Source organism: Berghia stephanieae, chromosome 3 (genome assembly GCF_034508935.2).
Source record: "Berghia stephanieae isolate SIO BIC M18660-M18661 chromosome 3, UCSD_Bste_1.3, whole genome shotgun sequence".
NCBI classification, from domain to species: Eukaryota; Metazoa; Mollusca; class Gastropoda; order Nudibranchia; family Aeolidiidae; genus Berghia; species Berghia stephanieae.
The window spans coordinates 95358400-95368399 of NC_088362.1; the positions used below are offsets into that span (position 1 = coordinate 95358400).

Here is a 10000-nt window from a genome sequence, read left to right on the forward strand (position 1 = left end):
GAGAGAATATATGGGCTACATAGGTAATTGTGAATTCAAATGTAGGTTACCGTCCTTAGACACCTCAATGACCTCACAAGATTTAATATTTTTTTAAAACTCAGCGGCATTATTATAATATAATAGTAGTTCAGTTGGTTCAAGTGGGTTATAGACCTGGGGTATTTCAATGACCTTATCGGGGGAATTGAGTACGGGTCAGTCACCAGAAGGTGACAATAGTCGCTAACAAACTCTGTGGTCCATCTCTTGTTTCCTTGGAAAAAGCACTTTACACCGATTTATCTCCCTAATTAGGACTAATTAGCATTAGGCAATAATGGCTATCTTAGTGCTTGTACAAAACGGACACATAAAAGGCAACTTGTACATTATAAAATATAAATCTGGTTCCATATGGCCTTCGGAAGGAATCAATAAAGCATTGTAAGCGCATTGAGCATGGTGAAAATATAGAAATCCGTTATAATTAGTGCTCCTACTTTTTTATTGATTGTGTTAGTCTTTCATGAATCCGGAGTTTATCCCGGTTTCAAAAGTATGAAACGTACAATAGCAATTGCTTGCTATCCATTGAATAGGACGCTAGTCCATCTCAAAGTACTTTCCACCAGATCTAACTGACCCAACTACCCAATTACTAATGGGTGGACAGAAGAGTCAGAACAAAATATCCACTGCATCCGGGATGGATCTTGGTCCCTTGCGTGTGAAGGGAGGCCTCCACCAATCGAGTTATCCGGAACCCCTTGTAATATTTAATGGTAGCAAAAACTTTCAGATGCTAATCGCTGCTGATTGGAACTCGATACTCTTGTTATCAGCCAAAGCACGCTAGCCATGACATGGATTCACCACAACAACTAAATTATTGTATTGATATGGAAATCTGGGATTCCGTTACTCATTGGTTGGTTTGGAACCCAGTAGCTCAATCGGTAGAACGTCCAATTAATTTGCATTCGGAAGGGACTCCGATCTGGCGATTTGTGTCCTCTCCATCTCCAATATCAATTAGCAATGCTACAAGTCTATGGAGTAATTGAGGTGCCCCGGAATACGAACAGCGATCTTTTCCGGGACGACTCGGAGCAGAAATAGTTGTGGTGGAGGTAGTTGTATTAATATTATTAGTTGTTGTTATTATATTATTATTATTATTATTATTATTATTATTATTATTATTATTATTATTATTATTATTATTATTATTATTATTATTATTATTATATATTATTATTATTACTATTATTATTATTATTATTATTATTATTATTATTATTATTATTATTATTATTATTATCAACATCATCATCATCATCATCGTTATTGTTATTATTATTATTATTATTAGTAGTAGTAGTAGTAGTAGTAGTAGTAGTAGTAGTAGTAGTAGTAGTAGTAGTAGTAGTAGTAGTAGTAGTAGTAGTAGTGGTGGTTGGTAGTAGTAGTAGTAGTAGTAGTAGTAGTAGTAGTAGTAGTTAGTAGTAGTAGTAGTAGTAAATAGTAGTAGTAGTAGTAGTAGTAGTAGTAGTAGTAGTAGTAGTAGTAGTGTGTAGTTAGTAGTAGTATGTATAGTAGTAGTAGTAGTGTAGTAGTAGTAGTAGTAGTATAGTAGTAGTAGTTAGTAGTAGTAGTAGTAGTAGTAGTAGTGTTGTTGTTGTTAGTTGTAGTAGTAGTAGTAGTAGTAGTGTAGTAGTAGTAGTAGTATAGTAGTAGTAGTGTAGTAGTAGTAGTAGTAGTAGTAGTAGTAGTAGTATGTAGTAGTAGTAGTAGTAGTAGTAGTAGTAGTAGTAGAGTAGTAGTATAGTATAGTAGTAGTAGTATTAGTTAGTAGTAGTAAATAATAAAAAGTACAAATAATTTTTTTAAATAAAAAATTCAATTTAGAAAGTCAAATGTTTTCGTCCCCGTCCTGTCGTGTTCAATGTTTGTGTTTTGTGATGTGGCCAGGGATCACAACGGACACGCATACATACCCGTGTGAAGAATGAATAGACATCAAATCGTCCCAACCATCTCTCGGGTAACCGATGTGGTGTCATTGTAGTACTTTCCGCCAAACTTAGTTTTCATCATATCATATATATATATATATATATATATATATATATATATATATATATATATATATATATATATATATTTGTGTGTGTGTGTGGTTGTGTGTGTGTCTGTTTGTGTGTGAGTAATATATATATATATATATATATATATATATATATTGTGTATATGAATGTGTGTGTGTATGTGTATGTGTGCGTGTGTGTGTGTGTGTGTGTAATTGGATGCATGTGAGCTCGTGTTCGCATGTCCGAATCTGCATTATGTATTGTATTTTTACTGATGTGTACTAATGTGAAGCTCTTCGAAGCTCTTCATAGGCGCTATATAAATGTACATTTTTATTATTATTATTATTATTATTATTATTATTATTATTATTATTATTATTATTATTATTATTATTGTTATAATTATTATTATTATTATTATTATTATTATTATTATTATTATTATTATTATTATTATTATTATTATTATTATTATTATTATTATTATATTATTATTATTATTATTATTATTATTATTATCAATTTACTCCGCCATTGTCAGGTAGATGAGAAAGTAGAAAAAAATTCCAACTAAAAACTTCCGTGATCTATTCAGACCCATTTTCGTGCAATCAAGACAATTTATTATAGACGATCAGTAAAAGATTCTCATAATTATATGATATTTCTGACACTTCTGTTTATCCTAATTATGTTACTACTTGAATTACTATTACCACAGACATTATAATATCAACTGTCCCTATTTTTTGTACTGATTATTTAATATCAACACTAATTCTTGTCGTTTTTGAGCATTTGGTAAGATATTTGGAAATCTTATAATATTTGAGAGAAATGAATGTTGTACATGATAAAAGCGTCGAGTTGAGGAAATATAAATAGATATCTTGTGCACTTGAATTTTTTTTTAAAAGGACAATGTACATTGTTGTTACCTTTCGTCTCATCGCAGTACATACTTTCGAGATATATTATAATGATGTCTAGTTTGAAAGGAAAAAAAAAAAAACCCTCTCTCTCCCTCGTTCTCTTTCCCTTTCGCTCACGCTCGAAAACCGCGCAGGGTAACACTTATTCAAATGATATGGAAAAAGACAGGACCACAAACGATGAATAAGAAGCCACGCGCTATCTGATTCGGGGACAGACTGTGGTGACGTCACGGATCGCATCAGTAGAGAATCTTGGGAACGCGCAGGAATACATTATTATTCGATTCTGTAACTTTTTGCTGAAAGAGCGGAATAGACAAGCGGAAAAGGTGAAATTGGTTCATGTATCTTAGATCATCTAGACAGATAGGTGATATACCTTTATTGACTGATTTTGAAAGGTAATGTCACTTTTTTTTTAAATATTCACAAAGTGCTATTTTCCCTGTTGGAAATCTGGAAATTTAATATTTTGATAACTTTTTATTTTTCGTTTTCGGTTGGAACGTTGGATATGATATATTTAGTTGGGTTTTCTTTTCTTTCTATCAAAGGGAAAATTATCCCTTCGCTGTCTTTATTATAATGATTTCATTATTTTATTATACATTTTTGCGCCAAAAATATACCCGACCCTTCATAATAAAATAGTGGTTTTCAAATTGTTTTCTAGACTGACAGAAACTATATTGGAGTTTTACAATAGAAACTTTCAAGACTTACAATTTTATTTATCTTGGTCATCTAGGAGTAAAATAACGTTTTTAAAAGTCACATAATATGATCACATGTTAGACTAAATTTTCATAATGATTTTAAAGACATTGCCTAAATATTCAGATATAAGATTTTTTTTTCAAAATGACATTTCTCTAAACTGACCTGCACAATTTGGGTTCTTTATTTGACCTCGATAATTTAATAATATTTTGTGTTTGTTTGAAAGTTACAATACAACAATGGGTCCAGAACAATGTCGGTTGTTAGACCTGGAAATAAGTTTCTTTTGTTCAAAGCCAATTTGTCTGTGGGGGGGGGGGGGGATTTATCAAGAGGAAAATATTTTTTTAAGTTCAGATTTTTTAAAAACTCTAATTGCGGCAAAGAGCGCGTTGCAAGTTCGACTAAAAATTCAGGAAGGGCATTAGTGACAAATACATTTCCCAAATAAGTGGCGGGTGTATGAACCATGTTGCTACACTCCAGATGGATGTCTGTTTGATCGGAGCCATCGTAAACTTATAGATAGAATGCGCTTGGCCAAGGAGTTCAAAACATTGCCATCCGGAAGTATAACGGACCAACACATACACTCTGTGTAACCATGAACTTTTATAGTCTGGTTAATACAGTTTAGTGGGAACAACTCACAAACGCGGATGGCAAAAACAATAACAAAGGCCTGAGTGACGTCATCTGCATACTATCTATAGCCTGACACTGACAATGACGTCAAAATGCCAGTCTTTTGCCACAAAAAAAAAACAAATCTTGAGTTGTATTCAATAGATCAACCAATGAAATAACTTGTTTCCATGAGCTCTACTAACGACAACTCACGAGACGCTACAGAAACCTAAATAATGACGTCAAACTGCCAGTCCTAGAGGGTTCTAGTGTCAGATGTTAACGATGGCGACGGTTTGATCCATGTTGCTTCACGACAAAACCAAGTCACCAGTTATACGCCGTATTCTGGATAGATACTTATTTAAAATTTTGGACATTTAAACTCGTTCTTCGAATATCTATGATTAAAAATGGAAAAAAAACTGATCAAACCCGGGACCGAAATACTACGTGTCTTTTGAGAGTACAGCAGTGAACTGGTTAACTAACATTCGATTCCCTGGAAATGACCAGACTTAGAGGACATGGCGGTGCCAAGGCAATATAGTTTGACGTTGATAAAGCCAGGGTCATTGTCAGGCTTCGTAGAAAACCACAATTATAAAATAAATTTGAAAGGCTTCAAGTCAAGATTTCTGTCGCCAGTGGCCTAGTGATATGATGGTGCGTCTTGAAAAAAAGTCAAGCGACATTAAACGTGATAACAGAACGGGTAGATGACAAATCTCTAAATGAAAATTTATTTGGCGTTATGTCTTTCGATTGGGTACTTTAAACGCATTATCCAAGTTTAGTTTATTAGGTATGAATGAATACTTGACTTCACATAAAAGCGGATTGTATAATAGAACAAGTACAAAGGGATGCCTAACGGACGTATTGTACTGTATAACCAGATAACTGCCGTTCTCTGGAAAGACAGATATTTAAAATTGTGACCCGAAAACTAATCCTTTAAGTATCGATTTAATTAAATGATCCTCATCATGGCAAAACGATCAAACCTGAGAGCAAATGCAGGATTTTGAAACGCATCTAGCATGGTATAACCGTGGGGATGCGCGAAAGAAATGTGCATATTTATCTTGATTTACATATTTGTATTTATTTCAAATACTTACTTTTAGTCCGATCTCTTGTACGTTTGTTTGATTCACTGTTCATTGTGTGTATGTTTGGATGTCAAGTAATATATCAATGCAAACAAATACTCATTGTAAACGTGTCGGATTAAACATTTTCAGGTTTGTCAAGGAATGTTTTTTAACTACCCGTTTAAATTGCTAGTCCGATAAACACTGTGAAGGCAGTGAGGCGCCCAATGATTTGTACTTTAAGAAATGAAAATATCTGTAGGCTTGGGAAAAATAAATGGAGATTTTACACGACACATATATTTCAAGACAAAAAGGGGACTCGAAATTTGACTTTATATATTATTTTTAAAAATCATAACCAGCATCATACAAAAAAATACATAGACTTACTCATATATTAACAAGAATGCAAATTAATATCAAAGTCTATAAAAGATCTATATTCGTTTTATTACCTGTTGTAATTATTTGTTTTTAAACAGTCTCTAATTCGTGTTCGTAAAATGAAACAAATTAGATAGGTGTCTAGTTAAGTACCATCAACAATCAACAAAACAGAATGATGTACTCACTTGTTTTTTCGGAGCTAGAATCTATAAATATTTCCTTAAATGGCTATAAGATTGCGTTGTTATTATTTTTGTCTCCAATATTTACTGTTGTATTATAACAACGTCCTTGTAACCAAAATTAAGAAAAAAAAACTTGCCATTTATGTAGAACATTAGCCAATAAACGTGCTCAAAGCGCTTTACAAGGGGTCCCTAGCCAACAACAATACTTGCTGTAAGACGAGACATGACGCCTGTTAGATGATATTACATTTTTTTTCCAACAGAGACAACGTTGATAACGGCCAGGTACTTATTGTAAATCTGCGTACGGTGAGAGAATGTGAGTAAAAGGCCCTTTTTCAAGGACTCAACAATACGTTGCTTAGACCGGGACTGGAACCTTATAATTTCTGGTCCGAAGGTGAGTGACATACCACAAGACGTCCATGCCACACAATGAGCAATTAGTCCATTTACGAAGGCCTTTGATGTTCTCCCCTAACGAGCGTTGTTGCGATATCAGCTCCGATTAGAGCTTTGTCGTGTTTTTAACATTTCAGTATAAATTGCATTGTCTGTAAGACCCCTTATTTTAGAGAAGATATATTCGTACAATATACTCTCTCTCTCTCTCTCTCTCTCTCTCTCTCTCTCTCTCTCTCTCTCTCTCTCTCTCTCTCTCTCTCTATCTATCTATCTATCTATCTATCTCTCTCTATCTATCTATCTATCTATCTCTCTCTCTATCTATCTATCTATCTATCTATCTCTCTCTCTCTCATATGCACACACACATTCTATTTATCTCTCTATTTCTTACCCTTACCTCATTCGGTTATTTCCTCCTATAACGTTGTTTCACCCATTGATGGAATCGTCAGTGAGGTATTCATGAATCTACGTGGTTCCAACCAATTCTCCTCAACCATTTCTATCTATCTATCGCTCACTCCTTCTTTCTATCTACATATCTATCTATCTATCTATCTATTCCGCTCTCTCTCTCTCTCTCTCTCTCTCTCTCTCTCTCTCTCTCTCTCTCTCTCTCCCTCAATCGATCGATCTCTCACACCTTCTTTCTATCTATCTCTCACTCCTTCCCATCTATCTATCCCGCTCCCTCCCCCCCCCCTCTCTCTCTCTCTCTCTCTCTCTCTCTCTCTCTCTCTCTCTCTCTCTCTCTCTCTCTCTCTCTCTCTCTCTCTCTCTCTCTCTCTCTCTCTCCGTCTATCTATCTATCTATCTCTCACTCTTTCTTTCTATCTTTTTCTCTCTCCATCTCTCTATCTATATTTCACTCCTTCTTTCTCTCTCTCTCTCTCTCTCTCTCTCTTTCTCTCTCTCTCTCTCTCTCTTTCTCTCTCTCTCTCTCTCTCTCTCTCTCTCGGTATCAATACACCAATATCACATTCCCTTTTCCATTGTCTCTCTGATATGGTAATGTTTTGTGCCCCTACACCTCAAAACGCTTTAATATTTGAAGAATGAGTCGTCTACCAAAATAAATGTTTTTAACTTTATTCATGCTCCACAATCAACCTTATAAACAGTAGTTTATAACGTAGATTGTGGAGAATGAATAAAGTGTTGTATATTCTGAAAACCCAAACTGTTTTTTTATTATCACAATAAATATATTCACGTTTTTGCATCTCATTCATCCCGGTGGAATACTGGATTGAGACAGCTGGTCACATTTAAAAGGTTCCTGGACAAAAATGTTCTTTCGGTAACGTATGACAGAATATGTCGTGGATAGCTCATACGGTTGAGACATGATCTCCCGGCCAGGCGGAGTTGTCGTACCAGTAAGGTCGCGGGTTCGAGCCCGCATCGCCCCCGCTAAGTTTGTATTCTCTGTTGTCTTCTGGCACTTTCCTACTCGCTTCATTTCTTGTTACTATCAACATAAATGCCTACTCCGCTCACATGACAGAACAGGTTGTACTGTCAACAGTTTACCAGTCAATTTCCCCAATGGAAAAACGCGTTTTTAAATATTTGGCTTGAAAACTCGTCCTTCAAACATCGATCGATTAAAATAATCTTTCTCAAACCTGGGACTTCATGGGTGTCTCGTTTTAGGGTTTTTGCCAAGATGGATAATCGATCGATGTTTGAAGGACAGGCCAAATATTTAAAAACGCGTTTTTCCATTGGGGAAATTGACTGCTAAACTTAAAGAGTTCTGGCCATTTTTTAAAATACGTGTTTTTCCGAAGACTGTCAGTTACCTGGTTAAATAGATGCTTCATATTTCCTTGATACAGAAACTTTATCAGGCAGTGACTATGTGGGTAGCAACGATTACTGTCTAAATTCCCCTAAGAGTTACCAGGGTTATTAAGTCATATTAAATCAAGTTGTTTTGTTTGTTGGTTTGTTTTGTTTTGTTTTTTTGTTTTTTGTTTTGTTTTTTAAATTTATTTATTTATTTATTCATTTCTTTTGTTTATTTACTTATATATTTATTTATTATTTTATCTATTTATTTATATTTTTTAAAAGTCAATATCCCCATGCGTATGTGGATTGTCGTATGTAGAAGATGGATTTAAACCAAAACATTCAAAGTGACCATAAACATTGGATGTCTCTCATTCCTGATGTTAAAAAGAAAAACAAATCGTGATCGTTATAATAGGAATATACTTGCATGTGGATAACTCTTTATCGTCGAGATTGTACTTTTCTCAAATTATAAATTCTCCCAACAATTCATGCTGCTATAGGTAGCCTAACGTTACAAACATTAGTCGTTTTCACCAAGAGTGCAGTAACAGAAGATACATCTCGTTCATGAATGAAACCCGATTCGAATCGCTAAGACTACTCTCTCGGTAAAAAAAATGTAATATTATATTTTGATTCCAGGTTTAAGGAAGATTGAATTCTAGATGTGAAGGGTTGAAAATTTGACATTTAGCGGGGTACAGAATTAAGTATCTTTTTGTGAGAAGAGATTGTAAAATATGCGATTTAAATCTTCTGCAAGAAAAAAAAAAAACAAAAAAAAACAACAAATGCCAGGTTGATGAACAGGGACGCAAATTTGGAATTGAAAGGAGTTATCTTTTCATAGATAATACAACGGAGAAAGAATGTCTTGTTTTCTTAATAAACAGACAGAAGTCGAAAGATAAGATAATAAATATCATTGACAAAGACAACACTTCTTGCCAATGGAATCAGACAGTCGTGAAAACACGTACGTCAGAGAATCTTCCAACATGTTTTTCGGCATTTGAAATTTGGGGCAATTTGATAGTTTGTTTAATTAATTCATTTGTTTTTCTTTCGTAAGTACGAATTACATTTGATTATCTTTGACAGCGGGGATTGAGTGTGAATACGGCTGTACGAATTTTTTATGCCAATGGATCTACCAGATCAAATATCACAGTTCTCAAAATAAAACCATTTTCCCATCCGACATTACATTTATTTTCAAAGCCAAACGCATCTACAAAGGGATAAACAAAAGTTCAAGATCGTCGAAAGAATGAAGTGTTACATTTCCACTTTGTTATCTCGGGTTCGAGTCCTACTGTCGGCATTTCGTTTCTTTTCATTGAGAAATTGCGGCTATGTGTTCTAGTGGTATGACACTCGCGTTCGGATCGGAAGGTCATGGGTTCGAGCCTCGGTCGCCACATAGTTGAGTCCTTGGAGAAGGCTATTTACTCACATTCTCTCACGATACTCAGGTGTAAAATGAGTACATGGCCGTTAACAGCGTTGTCTCTGTCCGAAAAAAAAATGTAATATTGCCTAACAGGCGTCATGTCCTGTCCTACATGTTAAATGGTGCTGTTGGCCAGGGACCCCTTGTAAAGCACTTTGAACACGTTTAGTGGAAATTGCGCTATATAAAAGCTCAATAAAAAACAGAATCTTAGCTCTTATTCTCCACTTTGCGGCACTGCACTGATTTATGCAAAGATTATCTTGGTATCTTTACGACATAGACCGTAAAGAGAAAGTGTCAC

General features: G+C 34.7%; 1 protein-coding gene across 1 annotated transcript in view; it reads left to right on the forward strand.

Moving 5' to 3' along the window:
- The first annotated feature begins 3236 nt into the window (after positions 1-3236).
- Positions 3237-10000, forward strand: part of LOC144968898 (sodium-dependent serotonin transporter-like) — a 49680-nt gene continuing 42916 nt past the window's right edge. Inside the window, exon 1 of the mRNA XM_078907726.1 lies at positions 3237-3411. The gene's annotated coding sequence lies outside the window, so the exon portion shown is untranslated. The remainder of the gene's footprint in view (positions 3412-10000) is intronic.